Source organism: Eulemur rufifrons, chromosome 15, assembly GCF_041146395.1.
Source record: "Eulemur rufifrons isolate Redbay chromosome 15, OSU_ERuf_1, whole genome shotgun sequence".
In the NCBI taxonomy this organism is placed as follows: domain Eukaryota; kingdom Metazoa; phylum Chordata; class Mammalia; order Primates; family Lemuridae; genus Eulemur; species Eulemur rufifrons.
The window spans coordinates 79,691,181-79,717,792 of NC_090997.1; the positions used below are offsets into that span (position 1 = coordinate 79,691,181).

The 26,612-nt window shown below is 37.4% G+C and overlaps 1 protein-coding gene across 1 annotated transcript in view; it reads left to right on the forward strand.

Moving 5' to 3' along the window:
* TMEM200A (transmembrane protein 200A) overlaps positions 1–26,612 on the forward strand; it is a 73,716-nt gene that overhangs the window by 43,792 nt on the left and 3,312 nt on the right. The window lies entirely within an intron of this gene.

A 26,612-nucleotide genomic window follows, 5' to 3' on the forward strand; every position in this document is an offset into this window, starting at 1 on the left:
CGCTCTGTGTGCCCCCATGACTACTACTCTGATTCAAGCTACCATCACCTCTTGCCTGGATTGCTGTAGGGGTTTCTTAAATGGCCCTCCTACATCTATTTTTGCCCCCTTCCATGCAGCAGCAAGAATCTTTTACAAATGCAGATCTGATCATGTTCTATCTCTGTTGAAGTCCACTCATGGTGTCTCCTAAGATAAAGTTCACAACCCTTAGTATGATCTATGAAATCTCATATGCTCTTGCCCCTGCTATCTCTTTGCTCACCCTACTGCCCAAGCCACGTTATTTTTTGTTCATGCCTTTGAGACAGGATGCTGTACTCTCTGAGTCCTGGCACATACTGCTCTTCCCTCACTTCCCTACACTGTCTCAGTTTAAGGCATCACCTCAATAATCACTGCTCTGCCATCCTACGTGTTCCCTGAATACATACCACACTTGTAATTCTTTACTCGATGTCCGTTTTTTCCACTCAAGATTTAGATCCAAAAAGGTGATCAAATCTGGTCCCCTGGCAGAGTGCTTGACACATTGTGGATGCTCAGGAAATATTTGTTAGATGAATGAAAATAAATAAATGAAACAAGTGAGTGAATGAATGACTGATTTGAAAGTCACTCAGATATTTTGGATGTTGAATTATTCTAACAATCTGAGTTTGAAAAAGACCAAATTATGAAAATTTGAGCACAAATGGGTGGTGCTTTTTAAAAGTTAGTTTGAAAGTATCATCAGCAGTTTTGTCTCCCTGGGTTGAAATTGATTTGGCAATATATGAATGTAAGAATCTTTCAGGAGAGGAAATTTGAACATATTGGTAAACCCTGAACAAGTGGAAAGGATTCTTTTTGAAAACATATAAGGAATGTAAAATCTAGAACAGATATTTTTTCTTAGATGCTACAACATATCTAAACAGCTCTCTAACCATTTAAAGGCTACTCCATCATTGTAACTTTACATTCAACAGAAATTTGCTTATAAAGATGAAGCAAAACCAAGAAGTAGATACACACACACACACACACACACACACACGGTCAAAAGACAAGACAAACTGATATCATAAAGCCCAAAGCCAATGTATACTCAAAGTCTTCATTCCAAATTTGCTTGCTCTCAATTTTCACAAAGTATGAAACCTATTTACTCTGTTACTAATATATCGTTTCTGGGGCCACAGTAAATTAAAACCCTCAATCAAGAACGGTTCAGTAGCTCACTAATACCAATGGTGGTGTTGGCCCGGTGGGGGTCACCTCTCCCTCCTCCAGTCTCCTGTGGACCTTTACTTGTGTGAACATACTAGCCACGGTCACCTGTTGGCACCATTATGCTTTAAAAAGTCATTTCCCATTCATGATCATAAGTTTCTTAAAGAAAGACGTGGACTTTTCACACAGCTGTCAGAGTATCACACAAAACCATGTCATAGTTGATATTCATAATCAAAACAAAGCCAAGCAACCCTGAGTCATCAAGGGAAAGTTAAATTGTCTTTAATATTGTTTGAAGCACCTAGAATGAAGAATTATGTTTTAGAAATATTTTTATCCCAAATAATGAAAGTAAAAAGCTTTTCTTCTAAAAGAGACAAATACAAAGTTATTACTACTTCTTTCTAGAGCTATTACTACTTCTTTCTAGAGCTACTCATACGCCAGAAGTGTTCCACAGCTAAAGTTTTACTATTTATTGTTTCTAATTCTAGTGATGTATCATTTGCAAACCTTTTAAACTCATCCTAGCTCATAGCAACCTGTGAGGAAGGGAGGGCAAATATTCCCACTTTACAAATAAAAACCTGAGGCCATTGCTTAAATTATTACCTCAACGTTGCAGTTATTAAAGGTACTAGGTTGGTTCAGGGTACATTTAGCTATAAAAACAATGTAGCATTGTGATAAAATCACAAGCTTTATAGTCAGAAAGATCTGGGTTTTGCTCACGTACTGAGTAACAGTGGGCAATATGCTTAATCGCTTTAGATGAGGGTAGTTTCTTTTTTATTGATACATATTTGTACATATTTATGAGGTACATGTGCTATTTTGTTACATGCATAGAATGTGTGATGATAAAGTCAGGGTATTTAGGGTATCCATCACCTTGAGTATATATCATTTCTGTGTGTTGGGAACATTTCAAGTCCTCTCTTCTAGGTGTTTTGAGATACAGAATACATTGCTTTTGATTATAGTCACCCTGTTCCGCTATTGAACATTAGAATGTATTCCTTTCATCTGTATGTTTGTATCCATTAACCAACCTCTCATCATTCCCCTACCCTTCACTCACACACCCTTCTGAGCCTCTGGTGTCTAGCATTCTACTCTCCACCTCTATGAGATCAACATTTTTAGCTCCCATGTATGAGTGAAAACATGCAATATTTTTCTTTCTGTACCTGGCTTATTTCACTTAACATAATGGCTTGCAGTTCCATCCATATTGCTGCAAATGACATGATTTCATTCTTTTTATGGCTGGATAGCATTCCATTGTGTATATATAGCATATTTTCTCTATCCATCCATCTGTTGATGGACACTTAGATTTATTCCATATCTTTGCTATTGTGAATAATGCTGCAATAAACATGAGGGTGCAGGTATCTTTTTTATATATTGATTTCTTTTCCTTTGGATAAATGCCTAGTAGAGGGATTGCTGGGTCATATGTTAGTTCTATTTTTAAGTTTTTGAGAGATCTCTGTACTGTTTTTCATAGTGGCTGTACTAATTTATATTCCAACTAACATGTGTAACACATCCTCACTAGCATCTGTTATTTTTTGGTCTAGAGGAGGGCAATTCTGATCAATTATTAGTCATGTGATATTATCACATATCAACATGGCAAAGTATGCACTGGAGTCATAAGAGGGAATCTTTGTGGAATCAGAGCAAATTGAATTTCTTTTGTCTCCTACAGCCAGAGGATTAGGCATTAAACAAAAAAAAGCATTTACCTAGTGATACCATCTATCTTAGTCTGCTCTTGCTGCTATAACAATATACGACAGACTAGGTAATTTATAAACAACAAAAATGTTTTTGTCACATCTCTGGAGGCTGAGAAGTCCAAGATCAAGGTGCTAGCAGATTCAGTGTCTGGCAAAGTCTTGCTCTTTGCTTCCAAGGTGGTGCCATGTTGCTGCATCCTCACATGGGAGAAGGTGGGAGAACAAAAGGGATAAAGGCTGTGTGAAGCCTCTTTTATAAGGGCACTAATCCTATCCGTGATGGGGGAGCCCTCCTGACCTAATCACCTCCTAAAGGACCCACCTCTTAATACTATCACACTGGTGATTCAGTTTCAACATACGAATTTTGGGAAGACACATTCAGACCATAGCACCACCTTTCTATATTTTAGTAATTTATTTTAACCCCTCTTTCATTTCTTTATACATAACATTGGAACAATACTAGTACCTACTTGCATCAGTCAGAATAGATAAAGTGCAATAACAAACAACACCCAAATCTGAGTGATGTAAAACAAAGAAATACAAAGATGTATTTCTCACTCACTTATGTCCATTGTGATTTGGGCAGTAGCTCCTTACATCATCCTTATGGGAGAACCTGAGATGATTAACTCTTTGCCATCTGCAAGGTTGTTGGTATCCATGGCAAGGGGAAAGGATCATGATATATCACACACTGGCTCTTAAATATTTTTGCCAGGAAGGGACACACATCTGTCCACTCATATTTCATTAACCAAAGCTAGTCACCTCTCCATGCCTAATTTCATGGGGATAGGAAATTGCAGTCTACCACAGTGAACCTGTGGGCCCACAAGGAGAACTAGAATTTTGGTGAATAGCCCCAATAACCGCTACCTGGCCTTATTAGGGTTTCTAGGAGGCCTAATTAAGTTTGTGAATGTCAAACACTAAGCACAGTGCCTGGTAGCTTACAAGAACTAAGTAAATGTTAGGAACTGTTATGATTTACTTTGGTTGTAAACTTTATTAATAACAATGACTTGGGGCTTACTTTAGCTTGTTGCGTGTAGTGTCACTTCAGAGTGTGAAACTTCTGAAGTAAAGCCTGTGTTTAGAAAAAAAACCACGGGGCTGCATAACTTCTAACCTTGCATGACAGAAATGTTCAGTGTACTATACAGACATAGCATAATGAATGGTTGAGGGACTCAGATGATTTGTGTATAATGGTAGTTATTATTTTATATCCAGATGGGAAATTTGTGATTTATAAACTGCTAAAGAACAAAAAGGATTGGACTTACACATTTTGTTGTATGGATCCAAGTGCATTATTTTGGAGGGTACAACCCTGTTTCTGCATGTTCCTTTGCACAGCGTTAAGCTGAAAACTCATGGTTCTCTGGGTGCCTCAAACACTCTGCTTGTGGCTCGTGGATTCTGTGGTTTCTTCAAGGTTGATAGTGAGCAGGTCAGATCATAGTCAAAGAAGTTCAAGCAAAAATAAGTTTTCTTGGTTGTAAGAGTCTTCTTTCTTCATCCTTTTTCTTCTGGGAAGAGACTTTTCTCATAACCTATTACTTCACTCTCTTTTCCCTTCTAACCAGAAAAACATTGGTCATTGTGATTGATTGATTGATGGTTGATTACATTTTATCACAGAGGACTTTGAATATGTCACTTCAGTTGGCATTTTCGTCTTAATGTACTATTCCGGCCTATGAGCTCCTCTGGAGTGAAGATTCTGTCATTCATTGCCTTGGGTCCTCAGTGCCCAGCAATGTCTATAACTTGGTCTTTGAATTAACAGTGAATGAAGAGCTGAATGAATGTACGAGAAGAAAGCATTGTTCCCATTTAGAGGAATTCCAGGCATAGGGAGAACATGGGAACATTTTCTCAGTGCTGTGCCCCCTGAAATCCTTTGCATATGGCCTTTTCCTTCCCATCCATTTCTTCTTCTATTTTCATGGCCAGGCCATGACCACTGGGGAAGCACTGAGAAGTCTGCCTGATCCTGCAGCGGGAGATGGTTGCCTCAAGCCATATTTCTTTAATGATAGCATTCCTTTTTCCACCTCCCCTCATCTCCCCAAAAGAATCTTTCCTGTTTTAGAAGAAATGCAGTCAGTAGTCCCCTCCCCTTCTGTTTCATCTGAACAGAGGCTGGACCTGTGCTGGAAGCTCTTCCAGCTCTGACTCTCAAACGTCAGTAGGCATCCAAATCACCTGGAGGGCTTATCAAAACAGTCTGCTGGACCTGCTTGGTCCAGGATTTCTGATTCATTTAGGGGAAGTGGGCCCAAGAATTTGCATTTCTGACAAGCTTGCATGTTATACCTGTGTTGCTGGTCTGAGGACACTGCTTTGGGTAGCGTTACTCTCTTCTCTTCCCTTCCCTCCTTATGTCCCAAGACTTCCTGATGCTAATTTCTTTTTCAGGCATTGGTTTTGCTTAGTTTTTTTGTTTGTTGTTGTTTTTTAATTGAAATGATATATATTTAAAGTACACAGCATGATTTTTTGATATACATATACATAGTAAACTGATTACTATGGTCGACCTAATTAACATATCCATTTATTCACACAGCTACCTTTGCTTGTGTGTGATGTGAGTATGTGTGTGTGTGGTAAAAACACTTAAGATCTGCTTTTAGCAATCTCACATGTACAGCACAGTATCATTAACCATAATTCATGATGTATATTCAATCGCTAGAATTTATTCATCTTTCATAACTGAAACTTTGTACCCTTTGACCAACATCTCCCATTTCCAACCCCTGATAACCACCATTCTACTCCCTGCTTCTGTGAATTGACTTTTTTTTTTTTTTTAGTTTGCAAAATAGCCAACTTTTAATTCAATTTGGTTAACTACTAACCAAGCATCGTCCTGGATCAAATACATAATGAAGCTTTTCTCAAAGAATGCTTGTTTCAAAACAATGAATTGCTCACTAGAGTTAGAAGAATCTTTGGAGATAAGTTAATGCAGAATTCTTCAAATTACTACTTGCAGACAGTCCGTAGACATTTTTTTGAGAATTCAGATCCCCTCCGCTCATTTCCATAATCCCAAGGGCTTCAAAAAGTTCTGGACAAAATAATAACCACAAGGCACAAGGCAGTATGTGCATGCAGACTGTTCCACAGGAGCCAGCATGTTTACATTTCAGTAAAACAGGAGCATCCATTCCATGAGGTGTTTTAGTTTTGTTTCTGAACGCATTTATTTCATAAGTCTTTTCATTAAGGCCTATAAACAAAGCTTATATCAACTTTTAAGTTTGTATAAATTTAAGAAATAGAAGATAAACAAAAGTCAACATTAAGTCAACATAAGTAGTCACAAGAATTTCTCCCCTTTAGACAGGGTGCATACATACAAGGGAACTTCAAAAAGTTCATAGAAAAATGAAATTAAAAGATAAAAATGAAAAATGGAACTAAAAGATAAAAATAAAAAATACAAACATTATTTCTCAACATAAGCTCCATCAAGTTGAAGACTCTTTATATCAGCCTTTTAGTCCATCCCTAAAGAACTGAGGGTGCAGGGAATATAACCATGTCAATGCAGTCTTTTCTACTTTATTAACTGAAGAAAAGTGAGTAGCCTTTAAAGACTTTCTCAAGATTAGGAAACAAAAAGAAGTCAGAAGAAGTCCAATCAGAATTGTGAGATGGATGCCTAATGATTTCCCATTGAAACTCTTGTAAAATTGCCCATTTGATGAGAGGGGTAAGCAGGAGCGTTGTCCTGGTGAGGGACTCTCTGATGCAGCTTTCCTGGATGTTTTTTCTGCTAAAACTTTGGCTAACATTCTTAAAGCACTCTCATAATAAGCAGATGTTTTCATTTTTTAGCCCTCCAGATGTCAACAAGCAAAATGCCTTGAGCACCCCAAAAACTGTTGCCATGACCTTTGCTCTTGATCTGTCCTCTTTTGTTTTGACTGGACCACTTCCACCTCTTGGTAGCCACTGCTTTGATTGTGCTTTGTCTTTAGAACTGTACTGATAAAGCCACATTTCACCTCCTGTTACAATTCTTTGAAGGAATGCTTCAGGATCTTGACCCAACTTGTTGAAAATTTCCATTGAGAGCTCTGCTCTTATCTGGAGCTGATCTGAGCACAATGGTTTTGGTACCCATCAGGTGAAAAATTGGCTCCATTTTAATTTTTCAGTCAAGACTGTATAAACTGATCCAATTGCAATGTCTATGGTATTGGCTATTGTTTCTGCTATTAATTGTTGATCCTCTTCAATCAGGGCATGAACAAGATGAATTTTGTTCTCGAAAATTTATGTCTGCCATGGTGGGTTTCATTTTCAACATCATCTCATCCCTTCTTAAAACAAGTTATCCATTTGGAAACTGGTGATTTATTTGGGGAACTGTCCCCATAAACTTTTCATAAAGTATCAGTGATATCACCATTCTTCCACCCAAGCTTCACTATAAATTGGATGTTTGTTCTTGCTTCAATTTTAGCAGAATGCATATTGCTCTGATTAGGGCTGTTTTCAAACTATGTCTTATCCTTCTTACTGCTTCAAACTAGATCCTTGTTATAGAAATCTTCAAATTCTTGATCAGATAAATCTGACAAATGATGTACTCTAAGAAAAACTCTTCAATTTTATTCCTTCCCTGCATGTTTTGAGTTACTATCTTCCAAGATCCATGCATCTTTTCCCAACATCTCTGAGAGTATAATTCCTTGATATGAATCTTTTTGACTGGAACCTGATTTCCTTCTTAATTCCGTCATTGTGGCAAAGTGGGTTTCAGAAAAGGGTTTGTTGAATTAAAAGGTGGCATTTCCTATCACACTCTCAGCATCCTCTGGAATCTCACACCTCCAGCCAGCCTGGCCAAGAGCTCCTGCAACATCTCTGCAGCAGAAAACAGGCATGTTCCTGGGTTCGTCTTGATTCTGGTCCTGCCTCTTTGCTCCGCATTCTCAGGCACGGCCCCACCAGAGGCACAATAGTGCCGGATTTATGAATTGACTTTTTAAGATTCCACAAATAAGCAACATCATGCAGTATTTTTCTTTCTGTGTCTGGTTTATTTCACTTAACATAATGTCCTCCAGGTTCATCCATGTTATCACAAATGGCAGGATTTCCTTCTTCATAAAAGCTTAATATATTCCATCGTGTGTGTGTGTGTGTGTGTGTGTGTATGTATATATGCATACACATATGTGTATATATATCACATTTTCTTTATTTATTCATGTGTCAGTGGACATTTAGGTTGATTCTATATCTTGGCTATTGTGAATAATGCTGCAGTGAACATGGGAGTGTAGGTATTTCCTCAACATACTGATTTCATTTCCTTTGGATGAATACCCAGAAAAGGGATTGCTGGTAGTTCTATTTTTAGTTCTTTAAGGAACCCTCGTACTTTTTCAATAATGGCTGCATGAATTTACATTCCAACCAACAATGTACAGGATTCCTTTCTCTCTACATCCTTGCCAATGCTTGTTATCTTTTGTCTTTTTGATAATTGTCATCCTGACAGGTGTGAGGTGATAGCTCATTGTAGTTTTAATATTGCTTTTGAACTGTTGGAATGATCCTAATTATTTCTCTTTTTGATATCATAATAGTAGCGCTGTCTTTTATGTGTCTTCCCAAATGTTGTTTTGATTGCTATAGATTATGAATTCCTAAACATGGGAACTGTCTTGTACCAGAAGACCTTACAGAGAAAGCCGAGAGTTGCCTACCGAGTATTTATGAAGGCTGTGTTTGGTCAGAATAGTAAAGGGATGGTTTCCTTTGTAGTAAAGACATTTGGACCCCTTTAACCAACTATTTTAAAAACTTACATGAGTGTTTTTATTTTAGTCCTGGTATCTAGCTAGTTAACCAGTTGCCCTTTTTGAAATCATTAAAAAGGAGTTATATCAGCTGTATTGGTGGGAGATAAAATTAATGTGTCTGTAATTTTGCACAAGGAATTTTAGTTAATTGACTGATTCAAGCTATAAATTCATAGTTGTAGCTCTTAAATTGATCTTGACACAACAAAGTAATTTGACTTTTTAGAATAAAGATATACATGATCTTGAAGAAATGAAAGGCCACATTTTAAGTGACCTTCTATTTGGGCTGTTTCTTAATAGATGAGCAAAATTAAAATTATATTTAGTTGGACTGTGGAGTGAGCGCTTTTCCAAATAGCTCATCTGGGTATTTTCTCTATGTATATCTTTTCTTCATGTTCCTCTAGTAACAACAGGGACATTTGTGTTGCCGAATCTGCAGTATAGACAGCTGTGTACACTTTGGTATCTATTCTCCAGTCATGTGTGTGTGTGGGTGTGGGGGTGTGTGTGTAAAAACCTCAAATAAATGAGATTGCTTACCACATTGTGTCTTTCATATTCAATTAACATATTTATTGAACATTTCTTCCTGTCATTAAATGTTTTCCTACATTTTTAAATGATTACATAGAATTCCTTTATTTGAATGTACCATAATTAGATGGAAAATCATTGTGTTAAAATAATTGAAAGGAAAAAAGAGTACATGTTGCCAGATTACCCTCTAGAAAGAGAGAAATCTTTTATACAAGCATTGCTAACAAAAACACCTTTTGTTGATATTTCCTTAGGTTATTATTCTCATATGATACTTTAGGGGAAAAATGAAATCTTTAAACTGATTAGGTTTAAAAATATTATCAATCAGTTTGGGGTGATAGGAGTCATTTTTTAATATCCTCTTAGTTTTGGAGACAGATGGTCCAATCTGTAGCAATAAAGAGCTAAAATACCAGAAATCGTGCCTCAAAATAATGATAGGCACACATAACTCTGACTCAAAGATAAGAAAATTGATACATGTAACCAAAAACATTTGTATCCCCATAATATTTTGAAATAAAAAAATAAACACAAATGAAACTTAAAAAAAAGATACACAAGAAACTAAATAATTTGTGTTGCCACCATTACTTGCTTTTTGGAATATTTCAGCTTGATCTATGCATTGGGTGGTACGTGTTTGTTTTTGTTTTTGTTTTCAGGTGTTTGATTATTTCTCACATACAGTTTTGATAATTTTTATAGAAGCAAGTTCCTATAAAGGTTAGGAGTTGAACTCATATTGTCCTCACCAAAAGTTTGCAAGTTGTTGAGGGCAGGGCTCTATGCTATGCAATTCAGAGATGCATGTGATGTCTTTCTTTAAATAACATATTTTTAATTTTTTTCTTTAAATAGCAAATTTTTCTCACTGAATTCTAAATTCATAATCATAAGCTCTTCTTCCTTTGCCTCATCTCTTTGTTTCTTCTCAACATTTTCACTTATGCTTCCTTCTCCTAATCCTATTTCTGTTAATGTGCAGTATGATGAAGGAGAAATTGCATGTTCTTTAAGCTAAATAGATCTGGATTTGAAACTTTGCCCTTCCACTTTCTAGCTGTGTGACAACTGAGAAAATTGCTGACCTTCTCTGAGCCTAAATGAAATGAAACATTTTTTCCTCCCTCATTTTTCTGAGGACTAAACGCAATAATATATATATCGAGTACCTAAAAAATAATAAGGGGCTCAATAAACACTAGTTCCCTTCTGATTTCTCTTGTTTTTCACTCCTCCTTCTCATTTTTCATACTTTCCCCCAGAGTCTCTAGATGAATAATTTGAACTTCCTGGCAGTTCTCTTGGGAAAGATTCAGGATAAAACATTTTTTTTATGGAGTTCATTATTAAAAAATTACCATTTGACTAATATTTACTTTGATCTCAATAAGACTGTGGACCTTAGTTTAGTCAACTTTATTCCATTTAAATCTGAACAAATCCTGAAATGACCTTTTAAGCAGTGGATAGTTTTTAACTTATTTTATGGGAAGGAATGACTACCCAAGACCACCAAGTGCGAGCAGGCAGTGCTGGGAGCCATGATGGTGACTGGTATCTCCACCAAGTAAAACCTAGAGATGTGACCACTGGATTCTGTCCTCTGCTTGGGGATTGCTGATAGAAAGTTATACTTCCTAGGCCTAAACTCCAACCAATCTGAATTCATGGAAGTCAATTCATGCCGTACTAGTAGCTCATCTTCCCTCTATTTTCCCTGCTGGAAATTCCTCTCTGCCTCTCTGCTTTTCTACCTCCTTTCTTTGAAAATAGTTCAAGGGTCACCTTTATAAAACCTCTCCTTCTCCCTCCCTTCCCTTTTGCCCGATCCCCAAAGGTCTCCTTTAGGCCTTCTCTGTACCCCATGAATACTTCCATCATGGTGCCTAGAATGCTTGGTACCCACTTATCCCCCTGCTTCTAGGCACTCAGTCCTGTGAGAGGACAGAGGATGTCAGATTCCATTACAGAGTCTGTCACATGGTCAATGTTCAACAAATATCTGTTGAATACAGAAATAAATGTTAAAACATCACAGGAGTTTAAGATAAAAGTCATGGATCCCTCAGATAAAAGAGCATAGAAGGTTGAAATTATAATTGATGGTGTCGGTTAAAAGCAACATAAGCAGGGCCAAAGAGAAATAAGATGCCCTGTTTGCTTTCCAAAGTGAACTAGAAATTTGAAGCAATTAGCAACATTGTTCTGGAAGAATTAGGAATGCTATTTGATTTGCCTAATTACTTGATGTCATTATCTTATGCAAATTTAGGAAGAAAGAAGTGTCCTCTTCATCATTCAAAAAGTAATACAAAAGTAATGCAGACACCCTATAAATATATTAAAGCAAAGGATATTGAAGCCTGAAGAAGCTTAGCAATTACTTCAATGCTCTATGTCCTTTTCATTTTGAAGACACAGCTAGTTTGGAAGCAATGTAGTGGCTAAGAAAATTATATAGTCAGAACTTGAGCTGGAAGAGCTGCTAAAATACCACTTACACACAAATATCACATCCTCTTGGACCTTAGTTCATCGATATAAAGTGATGCTGATAACTACTTTGCAGGGTCGTTGTGAGGATCTAATGAGCCAATATATGCATCACCCAACAAATGTTTGATTAATCTCCAAAAGACTTCAAATGAAATCTGTGGTTTTGCATGTAACTACAGCAAATCTAAAAAAGATATTTAGAGCATTATCCTTCAGTGGTCTGTCTGTGGGGCTAATATTGTTGAGGATCAAAAAATGTAAACAAACGCTAAGTATTTGTTTAGAAAGCATACACATATCAAAAACTCATTACAACATTATTAGTAGTTGTTTTTGATGGAAAAAAAACCAAGAAGGCATTTTTAAAACTCTGGTTGAAGTGACTTGAATTTATAGGACTGCTCTCCCTTGTCATAAACTCATTTTAAATAAACCCCAGGGATTTTGATGCCTTGAAGAAAAAGTCAGATGTAATTATTCCTCCTGTAGGTTGAGATTAAGCAGGGAGATGCCCAGAATAGGATAACCCTTGAGTGCAGGGGACAGTCACGTCTTGCCACCCCAGACCTCACCCACTGGGAGGACTCATGGGGGCTCTGTAGCACACGAAAGATGAAAGAGGGTCCATGTAGGGGATGGGATGGAGATTTAATTTGAAGGCATGAAAATTAAATAAAATTCAGTCTTGCTCCATCATCCTTACGAGGAGATGAATGTAAATCAGGGCAAGTGGAAGAGCGCTTTCTGGAGCCTCAGCTCAGTTTCCCCGTCCTAACAAAGCTGAAAATCTCTGTCCAGCCTCCGTGGCTGCATGCTTCATGACAGCGGGCATTCTGAAGTTGCAAGATAGTCTCGAAACATCCACAGATGTTTCCATCTGTGAAACACAGTTGTAACGCTGGGGCAATGAAAGATCATTGATGGGTTGGCATGAAGGTCGATATAAAAACACTGACGACTGAGCTTCAGGGAAAGAAAGCAAGCCACGCCCCCTGCGGAGGCCACCAGGAAGCTGTGACTAACAGGATGACCCAAATGCAGAGAAGGCTGATCACTGCATGATAAAGGCTAACTACTGCTCATCTGCTTCACAATGCACAGCATTAGCCTTGAACAGATTCTAGATTATAAACTTCATAAAGGCAGATACCAATTCACAATTCATCCTCTCTGTTACCTTACACTCAATAGATTCAGGTGTTGTCCTAGTAGGTAGAATTGTTTTCTGTGCTTTAAGATTATGATGTATCATGAGTAAACCTTTCTTTCCTGAACTTCTCATTTAGTCTGGTTACTGATTTCAGTCATTTTCTAGTTTCTCCGGTCCTGCATTTTTGCCTCTAAGGCTACACTACACCTGTTTTTAAATTAGCACCTAAGTACCCTACCATGTATCAGATTGGTCTGCCTTTTACTCCTATATTTCCTAGCCTTCAACATCCTTTTTAGCTTTGTATTTCATTAGCATCCCATAGTGGAAATGAAATAAAAGCAATGCATGTTCCTTGCAAAAAGGTATAATACCATTATAGATAAACTGAGTGTTCTGTTACATATCAGAAACAGCCCCACCCTTTAAGCATAAGCAAGTGCTAACAGTTTGATGTCACCTTCCATGTCACTTACGTGCATATCTAAACACATTCTGTGTGTTTGCCATAAACAAGATCTTAACTCTTCATTTCTGTTCTGAAATCTCAAAATATGATGTGAACATTTTTCCTAATTAGTGTACACAAATCCATTTAAATATCATATAATATTCCATTATATAGATGCAACACGATTGATTTAACTGATCTTCTGTTGCTGGGCATTTCAGTTGTTTCCAGGTTGCTGCCTTAACTGTAGTGCAGTGACTGTCCTCATACTTGCTTTCATATGTATTTGTGCAAGTCTTTCTAAAGGTGGTATTCCTAGAAGTAAAATTAACAGTTGGTGGAGGCGCAAACGGAGTGGACATATCAATTTTTGAAAGTCATCCTCACATTAACTTCACAAAAAGTACTAATTTGTCCTCTCATTGACAGCTTATTAGAGCTCACCAATCAATGGGCTCACTCACCAGTCACGGGCATAATCAATCTGTTTGTTTTTCTACTTCTGTCTCTTAGCAAGTAAAGTTGTTTTTATTTTAGAAATGGCCTTAGTTTGCATTTCTTTGCTCATTATTCTTTTCATTTGTTAATTGGACATTTGTATTTTTTTTTTTTAATGATTGACAATGTCTTTTGCCCACTTTTCTCTTGGACTGCTCTCTCTCATAGGATATTACCAGTGAAACAAACCATTATAAAGTATAAAAGATAATTGAAGCTAAAAATATGTCAAGCATGATCCAAAAATACCCTATCTTTATAGAAAATGATAATGGGCATGTATGGAGTTTTTAGAAACATGGTTTTATCCTCTATTATTGTTGTTAAGCTTCCCTGGAACTCATTTTTACTGTGAAGCATTCTTTCCGATCTTTTTTATACTCCCAGCGTCTCATGCAATTTATCATTCTTCTCAGTTTTTCCCTTTCAGCTAATATATTTGGTAAATGATTCAGTAATCCCCAAAACCCCAGGAGGAAAATTCCTGCCCTTAGATAAATGCTTTTTAAAAGAAGAGATGAAAGAAGTAAGGTCATTTAAGAAAATATATAGGAGTTGTTACTCATGCTTCCAGATATTTAATACTGTCATTAATAATCCATAATTTTCTCTGCTAATACAACTTTTTCTTTCTCTTCCTCCACCTTTTCCTTTTCTTTCTTTTCTTCTCTTTGCCCTTCCCCCCCCCCTTTGACTCCCTCTGTCTTCCTCTCTAGCAGCAACTCTGAATCTATTAATTTTGCCCCCTGGAATTCTAGGTGAAAACTCAATAAAATAGACATTGATTGATATTTCTTCAGGGCTGCAGCAATAGGTGCTCCATGAAATTCAGGAACGAAGCCAGGATGGCCATCCTCATCCCATTGTGTTTCCCTTTGTTCTGGAGGTATTAAGTGATACAGTTAGAACTTAGCAATTGTGTTTTTTAAATGGGGAAAGGGAGGCAAATGAATGTAGATGATATAATTTTATTTCTAGAGCACCTGAGAATGAACTGGAAACTTTTTTTTTAAACAGCGGGCAAGTTTAGCAAAGTCATTTTGTACAATATTAGTGCACAAAAACAGTAGCCTTTCTACATCCAAACAACAACCACTTGAAGATGGAAATGATAGTGAAAGAAAACAGCAATATGCTATAGAAATCCAATGACAAAATACCCAGGATATAAAAAGTTACAAGAAATGAGATCTATGTTAAAAAAGACAAAAAGTAAAACTTATTTTAGATAAAATGCTGTAGCAATATAACAATGTTAATTTTCCCTGTATTTATGTATAGATGTAGCATGATCACAATAAAAAATGACTAACTAGATTTTAAAAAATCAAAGTCTGCATTTCATATGCAACATAAAATGTATAAAAATAGATAGAGACTTTTGATAAAAATGATGAGAATAGGTTAATCTTAATGAGATATTCAAGTATGTGTTATAATACTGATAGCAATTTTATCAGTTTGGTTCTGGCAAATTAATTGACAGATGAAAGAAAGAGAATGATAACTTTTAATACTGACCCAATTACATACTGTTTCCTATAAAGCACAAATATGAAATTAATATGTAATGAAAGTAGCATTTCAAACTAAGGGGAGAGAGATTATTTATCTGTAAACAAAAGTTAGATCTCTACCTTGATTCTTACCCAAAAGGAAATTCCAGATGCATCAAAAAATTTAAATGCAAGGAGTTAAACCATAAAATTACTAGAAGGAAACATGGGAGAACTTTTCATATATAACTTTAGATCGCAGAGGGGCTTTGTAAAGATTGCATGAAACCTGGGCCGGGCGCGGTGGCTCACGCCTGTAATCCTAGCACTCTGGGAGGCCGAGGCGGGTGGATCGCTCGAGGTCAGGAGTTCGAGACCAGCCTGAGCAAGAGTGAGACCCCGTCTCTACTAAAAATAGAAAGAAATTATATGGACAACTAAAATATATATATACAAAAAATTAGCCGGGCATGGTGGCGCATGTCTGTAGTCCCAGCTACTCGGGAGGCTGAGGCAGTAGGATCGCTTAAGCCCAGGAGTTTGAGGTTGCTGTGAGCTAGGCTGACGCCACGGCACTCACTCTAGCCCGGGCAACAGAGTGAGACTCTGTCTCAAAAAAAAAAAAAAAAAAAGATTGCATGAAACCATCAGTGGTCATACCGATGAGGTTAACCACATACAATTGCAATTTTCTGTATGATAAAAGATATGGTCAAAAAAAGTAAAAATATAAATTAAACACATTTGCCAGGCATATCACTACCAGAAAACTGATTCCTTCAATACGTAAAGAACTTGTATAAATCAGTTCTAAAAGCCAAATGAGAAAACATTCTTCTACCTTCTCTGGGAATAGCTGCAAGAAATCCAATACCATGCTCACCTCTGGGAAGGGAAACTTGGGAAACCAGAGGTGAGAGAGACTCCCTCTTCACTTTGTACTGTTGGGTTTTTTACCATGAGCAGGAGGAGGGTCCTGGTTTGCTCAGGCTGCTATAACAAAAATATCTTAGACTGGATGGCTTATAAACAGTAGAGATTTATTTCTCACAGTTCTGGAAGGCAGGGAGTCCAAGACCAAGGCACCAGCAGATTTAGTATCTAGTGTGGGCCTGCTACCTTGTTCATAGATATTATCTACTCACTGTGTCCTCACCTGGTAAAAGGGGCAAGGGAGCTCTCTGGGGTCTTTGATAAGGGTACCAATCTTGTTCATGAGTTCTAATCACCTCCCAAAGGCCTTACCTTCGAATACCATCATCACCTTGGGGACTAGAATTTCAATATTTGAATTTTGGGGAAACATAAACATCCTGTCTATAGCAAGTAGTTTTCAAATAGCTAGAAATAGATGAGAGTGAAACAGACTGGTGGACAAATACTTTTTAAAACTGGAAATCTAAAAATCTGGATTTTCCTCAATTCACCTTGCTTCTGCTAATACATACAAGTAGGAGAAGAGAGGGGGAAGGAAGAAAACAGAAATAGTCACATGCATCCTCTCCCCTGTTTATTTTCTTAATAGGTTTACCATTGGGGTTTTACCAGTGGGCCTTCTCTGACAGATCCATAAAATATGTCCCTTAAATGCTAAAGAACATTTACATTTCCAAGCGTCACAGGTTCCTTCTGTTTGTGAGTGGTGGGGAGTTTGGTCTTGCCATCCCTCGGGAGGCCTCTGTTCTTTCTACCTTGCTTTAAGGAAGATCCTGATTAGATTTTACTTACGGGGGGGAAAAAAAAATGTAAAATTGTTCAGCAAAAATGATGTAATTTGAACTGTATTCTAATGTTTTCATAGGATTTATAAAATGCTTTACTATTAATTGAGCTATCATCAGTTGAAAAACTTTATAAGAAACTTAATGTACAGTAAGTACATTACTGTGGATTAAAAGATGACATAGCTGCTTGCTAATTGAGACGGTGATTTTGCTCTGGCAAGGGGTGGCTCCTTATGTTCAGTAGACAAGAATGTAAGGCCGTTAGTAGTCTTAACAGTACGGATGCAGCTGTGTTATTTGCAAAACTGGTAGACGTATACAAGATATTTAATAGTAAGTAGAGTGGCTAGAATTGAAATTTCTATTGCTTTCCAGCTTTCCTGCTTATCCTGTAGAATGCAGTGTGTCTAGGCTTTTCCAAGCATTTAAAACTACTGGAAAGGATGTTAATACTTATTAGAGTCTCACTATCTAAAGGTGTCTCCAAAAACGTGGTCACTGTACCCCCAAGTGAAGTTATTATGTATGTTATCCTGTGCTAGAAGGATCTCTATAAAAAGTCCAATTTGTGATTTTAAATGCTTCGGGTCTTTATCCGGGAATATCTCAGCTAATTTCCTGCAATTTAGTAAATGTGTGACTTTTTTAGTGATAGCTTCTTTACACCAGTTTCCAGTGTCCTTCCTGTCAGGAAATGCAGTGAATGGGGAGCGCGACAGTGATTGAAGGAACTTGTCCAGATTTGAGAGCCGGGATGTGGGGCGGAAAGCATATTTCTACTTTGGGAGAAATAGGCTTCTAATTTCTTTGGTTCCTGCAGAAAATGTCTCCCACAGGGTCGCAGCAGGGTGTTTTCTAAGCTCATTATGGATCTGTTATTTGGCCTCCTGGATACTTGTGTGTTCCATGGGCTTCTGGCTTTTAGTCCTTGGAGAGCAGTTGTTCTGTGTCATTGTCACACAGCTTATAATTGGTGTGGGCCCATATTTTAAGTTTGTCAGGCTGGCAGGTTCTGAAGGCATTATTAACAGAACATGTATAGATTTCCAAGTGCATTCTCTGTTTCTAGCATGTCTGCATTCTCAGGATGTACTTGACCATAAAGAGATTTTATATTTAATGACTTGAATATCAATTCTGCTAGTTATCTAAACATTCTGTATTTCCTTTTAGTTCCAGCATGTGTATAAATGTAGAACTACAGTATACTGAATAGTAAGAAAGTATTCTCTCCAAGGAAGACTAGCAAAGATTTTCAGAATGTACATATTAATACAGTCATAGCTTAAATTTCTTACCACTGAATTAACATTTTGTAGATTGCCATGTTATATCGCCCTGATGCCATTCTCTTGCTCCCATATCCCCAAGGCCCGTATTCCTCATTGTTTTTGATCTGTTTTGTGCCCAGGTGTCCCAGTGGAAACAGAATGGTGTTTGCAGAACTGGTCAGATTACTCATGCATTTGATCCAATTGCATCATTAAGATAACTAACAACATCAGATAAACTGGTCTGGGTTTTCCTACCTTGTTTTTAGTATTGCTATTATGTTTGTCACAAGACAAATCTCTAAATCTGAATAAATAGAATGAATTAAAAAGAAAGACATGATTTATATATCTCCCAACTGTCTCTCTTACATAAACATGATTGTTCTTTGCAACTACCAAACTATTAATGCTTCTGCCACTAAAATACATAGATATCATTCAGATTGTTTTTGATTCTAAGTCTCCGTATAAACTTGCCATCATAACTACCTCCCCATACACAATGAGTCATCATTAATTACTTAACTTAATATGTTAAAATATATTTTTGATTTGCCTAGCTGAGCAATGGAAGAATAATATGAGCAATGAAGAATTAATAATAGCTATTGTTTATTGAGAACTTATTATAATCAACACAATAGTAAACATTTTATATATAACTTCATTTTATCCTTTAAAAAGACCTTATAATCAGACACAGCTGACAGCACTAATGTAGACCTTAACTGCCAGACACTGAACTGTGCTATGCATTCATTATCTCATTTGCTTCACAGCAATTCTACAGGTACTGTTACTATACCTGTTTTACAGATGAAGAAACTGAGACTCCAAGAGGTTGATTAATTGTTCAAGTGTGGTTACTAAGTGCTGGGTAGGGATTCAAGCCCCCCAGGTCTTCTGCCTCCAGTGCACTACATATTGTATTTTAAACAAGGCCTTTGCCATTTTACAGATGGAGGAACTGAGAGAAGAGGAGTCTAAAATAACTTGTCCAAAGTTGCATGGCTATCAAGTAATGAAGCAGGGACATGGACCTTTTGTCTCTCCGATTCCAATGTCCATGTGCAACACCATTATGATTTTAATTCAAAGATGATTTCTATTCTATTCTCATTTTTAAAACTTTGGATGATTGGAGTATTAGTCACCCATAAGAATTTTCTCTTTCAAACTCTGGTAAAAATATAGATTAAAAATCCTATTCTAAAAATTTTAAATGTCTCAACTGGGAAGAAAGTCCTAAAACTGTTCTAGCTTGAACAGAAAATATTTCCATCTGTCACATTTGTGGATACCACATGGGGTTTTTATATAATGTTTTTGTTTGGTCCTAGAGGCATAGATTAATTTTTACTTCCTTCGGGCAGATAGTCCCACATTCTGGTGAATTTTTATCCTCCAGATAAGGATAAAAATTCAAATCAAATATATATAAAATAATAGGAATGCTTCATCTGGGGAGACGATGAAAAATGGTAGGGCGATAACTCTTGTGAACCAGTCAGGAACAAGGGCGAGCTAGAATGCATCTGCATGGCACACTCCTACTCACATGCCAAGCCCCCATTTACTGCTGTCGCTTCTTGGAAGCCTCTCCTGATTCCTCCAGATAGCGTAGAAGAGCTTTTCCAATGCTTGTATAGCTCCAGCATAGCAATTATTTCATTTGAAATGTTTACTTTGCTTTCCTACTGGACTTCATACTCCCTGAAATCAGAGACCAAGTTTGATTAAGTTTGTGTCCCTAGCACATTTCAATCATACGCATCAAGTCAGTTCACAGTCAGCAGATGCTTCCTGAGCATTTATTACATGCCAAGCACTCTGCTAGGCACTGGGATAGCACGGAAAACACTAGAAAGAGGAGCATATAACTGACAATGAACATTGGACTGGAAGTCTGAAAATTTGAATTCCAACACTATTCTTTCTGCTAATTCAATGTTTGATATTCCACGATGTTCCTGGTCCTCAATTGGCTAAAATGAATGTCTGGATCCAAAGACTAAAGTCTCTCAACTCTGCAAGTCTGTTTAGTTATCATTATCTCAGATACAAGTATGTGAACCATGTCTAAATCATAGCAGGCTCACAATGTGGTCAGAATAGTAGGCCAGTGCAGTCAGAGGAGGATCTAAATGTACAGAAATACATTTCTGTGAGGGTGGGAATACTAGAAACTGGTATGGATTAGTGCCATGGAAAGCAAATTCCAGAATGTGCTTAAGCTTCTAAAAAGGGTAAAAAACAACAAGGCTTTTAAGGTTATAATCAGAGCAAGATCAGGAGAGGATAAGCCTGAAGATTAGAACAGCTGGTATATGGTGTAGTGTTCCATGTGACACACAGAGCAGAAATCTCAGTCAAGGGGAAAGAGCTTGTGGCTGAAAACGGTAAAATAAACATGGTTGAGAGGGAAGTGAGCCCAAGGCAGGCAAGTAGACAGTATCAGAGTGTTTGAGGATAAGAGTCTACCTTTCTCTGTAGTGAGAAAGGTGGCAAAATGATATTGAATTTCTACAGATGATTTTCAAGATCCACAATGAATCTTGGATTCACATAAGGTGGCAAAGGCCTGGAGATAGCCCAAAAGTATGCTGGTTTGCACAGTGAGGAAGTTGTGTTTTGAAAATTTTAACCTGGTGATTTTGATGCCTGTTGCTTAGTAAAATTGTGGCTGGTTTGTGAGCACTGGGAATGGAAAATAAAGATGATCACTATGTAGCCAAAAGTTAACCCAAACTAATTTCTTATTTTTGGTTGTTGGCAGGAGAAAAAAAATATATACATACATATATATATATATATGTCTTTTAAGTTGGCTTTTGACAAAATTATGACATCTTTTTGGAGACTATGAAAACACTGAGTGTGGCTGACTCTAGTTAGGTTTATTTATAATTATCTGAATGGCCTCATCAAAAGGATAGTTGCTGATCATTGTATTCTTCAGGCCAGGAAATATATTTTGAGCCTAATATCTATTGCAATGCCAGGTATCCATTTTTACAAATCATATGAGTGAATGAATATCTAAACAAATTAACAGTGTCCACCTGGGAGAAGGTCTCTAGTGGAACTCCACATGGCTTTGCTCTATGCTTTCTTCAATTTCCAAAAGCTTGGGGGAAGGTTTGAAAGTTAGGTTGACAATATTTGCAGATGAATATGAACCAGGAAGGACAACATGATTTTGGAAGACAGACTCAGGATCCAAAGAGATTGATAGGCAAAAACTCTGTGCCCAATTAATAAAATGAAATTCAATATAGTGAAATTCTTCACTCGGACCCGTGAGGAAATAAGTCCCAGCCCTGCCCTCTCAAGGATGGCAGAGAGCAAAGAGGTGGGGTGTGGAGGTGGAGCATGTACTACGTCTGCATCTTCATTTGCTGAAGGGGATCTAGACAGGTGCGTGAGGCCAGGTGCTCACCCAAGGCCGGGCCTTCAACCTTATGTATTCCCCATGGCTTTTCTCAGGTGGTCATTGTGATTTGAAAAATGGTAGTTGATTGGTCTGTAGTCATAGTTTTAAAGGAAGAGCAGCTTTCTTTGGGGTCTGGTGTTATGATCGTAACAGGAATCAGAATAAGAAAAAAAGACATGGAAAGAAAACCTCAAGTGAAAGCAAATTTGGAGACCCATCCTCATCTCAGATTCTGTAGGGACACAGGCTCTAGAGTCACTTACTAGTCAGGTGACCTTAGGCATGTTACCTAAACTCTATGGGCCTCCATTTTCTTACCTGCAAAATAGATATCATAATTATTATACCCACCTCCAGAATTGTTGTGAGAATAAATATTTTGTACCTAAAGCAGTTAGAAGAATGCCTGACCATAAGCAGTATGGATTGCTATTATTACTATTTTTTTAATTTCAAAATATTAAGGGGTACAAATGTTTTTGTTACATGGATACCTTGTATAATGCTTAAGTCAGGGCTTTTGGTGTGCCTACCACCAGAATAGTGTTCATTGTACCCAGCAGGTAAGTTTGTATCCCTCACTCCCCCTCCAACACTCCCCCTTTCTTGGTTTCCAGTGTCCTTTGGATCTCTTTGCACCTTTGTGTACCCATCGTTCAACTCCCGCTTATTAGTGAGAATGTGGTGTTTGGTTTTCCTTTCTTGGAAACTTCTCTTAGGATAATGGTCTCCAGTTCCATCCAAGTTGCTACAAAAGGCATTATTTTATTCCTTTTTATGGCTGAGTAGTACTTTGTTATATATATGTATATATATTACATTTTGTTAATCCACTCATGAATTTATGGGCACTTGAATTGATTCCACATCTTCACAATTTTGAATTGTGATAAACATTTGAGTGCAGATGCCTTTTTTATAAAATGACTTATTTTCTTTTGGGTAGATATTGAGTAATGGGATTGCTGTATCAAATAGTAGTTCTACATTTATTTCTTTGAGGAATCTCCATACTACTTTCCATAGAGGTGGTACTATAATAATTTGCAGTCTCACCAACAGTGTCTAAGTGTTCCTTTCTCTCCGCATCCACTCCAGCGTCTATTGCTTTTTGATTTTTTATTAATGGCCATTCTGACAGGGGTAAGGTGATATCTTGTTGTAGTTTTAATTTGCATTTCCCTGATAATTAGTGATGTTGAGCATTTCTTCATATGTTTCTTGGCTATTTGTCTATTTCCTTTTGAAAAACTATTGTTCATGTCTTTTGCCCACTTTTTGATGGAGTTGTTTGTTTTTTTCTTGTTGATTTATTTGAGTTCTTTGTAGATTCTAGATATTAGTCCTTTGTCAAATTATATAGTTTATGAATATTTACTTCCATAGTTGTAGCTATATGGTTTTATTTCTGGGTTCTCTATTCTGTTTCATTGGTCTATGTCTCCACTTTCATACCAGTACCATGCTGTTTTGGTTTCTATTGTTTTGTAGTATTACTTGAAGTCAGGTAATGTGATGCCTACAGATTTGTTCCTTTTGCTTAAGATTGCTTTGACTATTGAGGCTCTTTTTTGATTCCAAATGAAGCTTAGGATTATTTTTTCTAGATCTGTGAAATATGACATTGGTATTTTTATGGGGATTGTATTGAATCTGTAAATCACTTTCGGCAGCATGGACATTTTAACAATGTTGATTCTATCAGTTCATGAGCATGGGATGTTTTCCCACTTATTTGTGTCATCTACAATTTCTTTCACCAGTGTTTTGTAGTTCTCCATGTAGAGGTATTATTACCATTATTGTTATTATTAAAACTTAGATGAATGTTACAATGTGTTACAATAGGGAGACTGGTTAACAGGGTCCCTACATCTCCCAAGCCACATACAAAAAAAAAAAAAAAAAAGAAAACCACATACAAAAAAACAAAACAGTGATCAGAAGTGTAGGATGGAGGAGATGTGGCTTTGCAGCATCAATAAAAAAGCAGATTTGGGCTGTTTTGGCATATACTGAACACTGTGGACCAATTGGCATTTCAGTTGGAAGATACAGACCCCTATGGATTCACTCACTCTAGGTTTTCTGGTTTCTCTAGGCTTCTTGTTGTGACACTGCCTTTGGCATCATCATGCTGCTTCCCAGTACCAGTCCCTCTTTCCTGCTTTCATCTACTAGTTGAGATTAATTTTCCTAAAATAACAACAACAGTATTTGTGTCTTATTCCAGCTGTATGGTGGATGAGTGTAAAGTTCAAGCATTTAGGAATGGCATTTTGCCACCTTCCAAGGCCTGGCCCTCCCTCCCCCTCTGGCCTTCACCTGCTGCAGCGCTGAGCTGGGTGCTAAAGGCAGGCCAGGCTTCTGTTCCCCAGCCTGCTTTCTTTCTCACGACCTTCCCTGAAATGCTGCTAACTTGATTTTTGACTATGATCAATATTCTATCTCCTGAAGGAAGCCTATTTGGAAAAGTCCTTCCTAAATGGAAACTTCCATTCTAGGAGTCACCTCATTCTGTTTTATGTAGATATATTAGTTCCTTCATTAGGTTTCAAGCTCTTGGAAGCAGTGACTGAATTTGCTTACTTACCTTCACTTCTCCCACTCCATGGTTGACTTTGGGTCCCTGAGTCATAGCAGGGGCTCACGTAGTGTTGAATTGCCTTGAACCAAAATAAAGGAGGACTTGGGCATTTTGCTCATCCTTAGGAGTCTCAGTGCCCTGTCTGGGACTGACCAGGGGGGACTAGCTGAAGAAACTGTGATTCCTCCCTCCCCTCACCCACCCACCACCGTTCTAGTCTTTATTTCTGAACTACTCTAGAAGTTTTTGTCTCCTTTTATTTTCTATAAATGTTCACACTCTTAAGCTACCCTTGCCTTTTTCTTCCTGTCTAGTCTAACCTGCTTACTCTGCGTGCTCACACAGAAACTCAGCCAGCTAGCTCTCTTTTTCACCCTTCTGTCCTCATATATCCTTCTTAAAATATTTTTTCCCCTTCTAGCCCTTTCTTCTATCAGCCTCAAGATAGGAAATGGCAGTGCTAGTAGAAAATGTTTTAAAAAGTGGGGGAGGACTAGAAGTTTGCATGGAATGCAGTTCACTTTGGTTGCTTTTAAAACAAATGAAAGGCATTTGCCCTTGTTTCTATTCTATTCAACAGGATTTCAGACTAAATCCTTAGCCTGCCATATGGAAATAATTGGGTTAGATGGCTGCTATCTAATCTAAGCATTTTATTCAAAGATTTGGAATTGGTTTTGGTTCAAGAAAACTTAGGTTGACACTAAGCTTTGTTTTACCCAAGGGTTGGGAGAGGTTCTGAGCTGTAGTCTGTGCACTTTGATAACTTTCATAGACTAGAGCTGCAGGTTACAATTTAGTTTGTTCTTCCAACATTAAACTATTTTAATCTTAGTTATAATTTCACTGAAGGCTGGATTTACTCACCAGCTTGCTAAAACTGTAGATACCATCCACAACCCTGGTATTTAAACACAATTCAGAAATCATAAATAGAAATTCAAAAGGAGAGCTTAATGCTACAAGATGAGATTCGATGCCCTGGTCTTAAAATATCCTCTGTTTTCCTACCAGCCAGATTTGGCAGCTTGAGAACTATTTATTACAAGTCAAAACAGATATTTTACCAACTCACAAAATGTTGTTTTTTGTTTGGTTATCAATTTTGTTTGTTTGTATTTTTAACTAAGAAAGTTAGTATAGTAATGTAATGGTCATCCATCAGATGCCAGGGGAATAATTACTCCCTTATTTAGCATTTTAGCAAATACTTCTATGTATTTGTGCTATGTGGAGGGTACTATATTGAATATTTTTGGTAATAAAAATATGAATTCAATTTGATGTTTAACCACATGAAGTGGAAGAACTATGGCATTATAATATGATTAAGTGCCAGAGCAAACTTGCTAAGATGCTTTGAGAAATGAGCACTCGCATGGGGTGTCGTACGTCAGTCAGGGAAGGCTTTATAAAGGAGGTGGAATATGAGCTTTGGTCACTAGCCAGATGTCCGTATGTGAAGACTGGGGTTGCGGGGGGTGGGGATTCTGGACAGCTGAAAAATTCTTTAAGTCTCAGAAAGAGTGCAGTATGGAATATGAATGAGGAATAGGAAATATTTATGTTTTAGTTTTATGAAAATTAAAGGGAAAAGTTAGAGGAAAAAGTTACGCTCCATGGGTCTGGATTCCCAGATTAAACTTTGGTAGGTAGTGGGGAATATTTTATCTATTATTCCACTCTTTAAACAAATTTCAGAGCTGTGTTTTAGGACAATTAATCTGCCATCTGCATGTAAGCTTGATTATAAAGGAAAAGAAATTGGAGTTGGGAAGACCAGTTGGGAGGTTGTATAATGGTCTAGTGAGAATTAATAAGAGCTGCACAAGGCTGGGAAGAGTAGGACTGGAGCAGAGGGGTGAAACTGAGAGACATCACGTAGTGAAAATGTCTAGAGTTTAGAACCCGATTATGATATAAGAGAAAGAAGAAGGGAGGAGTTAAAGATAACTATAAAGAGCCAAGCAGTGCATGAATGTGTCATCCAATGGGCAGTTGAAAATGTGGAACCTGAAATATGGACTTGGGACTCATTAGCATAAAGGAAATATCGGAGGTGTAGGGGAGATTTGAATGCCAAGGGGAGTATGGAAGAGAAGATGGCCAAGGACTCTAGGGGGCAGTGGTCTGCTTTGGGGT